We start from the raw sequence: 1,459 nt of genomic DNA, 5'->3' as shown, positions 1-1,459 counted from the left end.
CGCCCTCAGGAATTAAAAGTGCACAGTCTCCTATGAAAGGCTAACATATGTGTAATATGGGCCCCGAAAACCCGCCACAACCGGGAGTAGGGGGCCACCTGCGCAGGCGCGACGGAAGTGAGCGTGCGCGCGGCCAATCCCACCAACGGAAGTACGTCACTGCGTTCCGGCCGCTGCCGCCACCGCCGCGTGCCTATCCCACTCGCCAAGGCGAAGTTATTAGGCTTCCTGTCTCTTACATCCGTCACGTCCGGCTCTACTTGTTCTTTTTGTCTTCAACACCGATAAAGATCATTCCCATCTACTTTTCACTATCCCGCTGTTGCCACTATTAAGTCCGCTTTACCTTCCCTTTTTTTTTTTTTCGCAAATGAGACATGAGACTATTTCGGTGGCCTTCCCTGGTGACGCAGTGGTTGAGAGTCCGCCTGCCGATGCAGGGGACACGGGTTCGTGCCCCGGTCTGGGAGGATCCCACATGCCGCGGAGCGGCTGGGTCCGTGAGCCATGGCCGCTGAGCCTGCGCGTCCGGAGCCTGTGCTCCGCAACGGGAGAGGCCACAACAGTGAGAGACCCGCGTACCGCAAAAAAAAAAAAGTAAAACTACTTCGTTATTCTACAAACTACCATTTAAGTACACCTTCTCAGCCTTAAGTGTTCACAAAAATAAATGTTGGTTCCCCTCTTTACAATTGTACTCCTTAATGGTAGTTTAGAGACCCACGCCTTACGTTCATCTCTAGTAAAATGCTGTCCTGCCTGCCCTCTCCTGGGAGTGCCCGTTGAGGTTGTGACGGGGAAGGAGTATAGTCCCTTTACATATTGGTGTTAAAAGGGATGCCCTGGGCCAGCAGCACCTGCATCACCTGGAAACGTTGCTTAAAAAACAAGCTGCTGAAAAGGGCCCAGCAATATTTAAACTCTCCAGGTTAACGTGGAAGCACACTGACAACGAACCACCGGTGTACAGAGTTGTTCTACCAGAGTACCCTTCTAAAAGGCCCTTCAAAAATAACTTGAGAAAACCTGCTTAAAACGGAGATCCAGGACTACGGAGCAGACTTCTGGCTTTACAGCTCCATTTTAACACTTGGAAGAGACAGTTTATGTAAAGGGTAGCAGCTTAGCAATGAACAGAATATAGGAAGTTAAAATTCATCACATTTAAGGTGGTGTTGGACACATTCAAAAAATCATTCCATACAGAACATGTGAAAATTTGTTTAAAAAAAGATGCTAGTAAAACGGTATTGCTGGAAAGCAATTATATTAACTGCGAAGCTGAGTAACACTTATGTGTGTTTTCCACACCCCGGAAACACACGAGGCCTAAACGCAAATAAATAAAAGAGAGAACGGGGAGAAAAATCACATTTATTAGTTAAGACAACCACAGGCTGGACACAACACACATGCTAAAAAGTGGACTGTCTTTTAAAACTTACTTCAAAAGGTAAAG

The sequence above is a fragment of the Leucopleurus acutus genome (genome assembly GCF_964270905.1).
Source record: "Leucopleurus acutus genome assembly, chromosome: 19".
In the NCBI taxonomy this organism is placed as follows: Eukaryota; Metazoa; Chordata; class Mammalia; order Artiodactyla; family Delphinidae; genus Leucopleurus; species Leucopleurus acutus.
The sequence above is the reverse complement of the archived record's forward strand: the minus strand, read 5'-3'. Positions refer to the sequence as shown.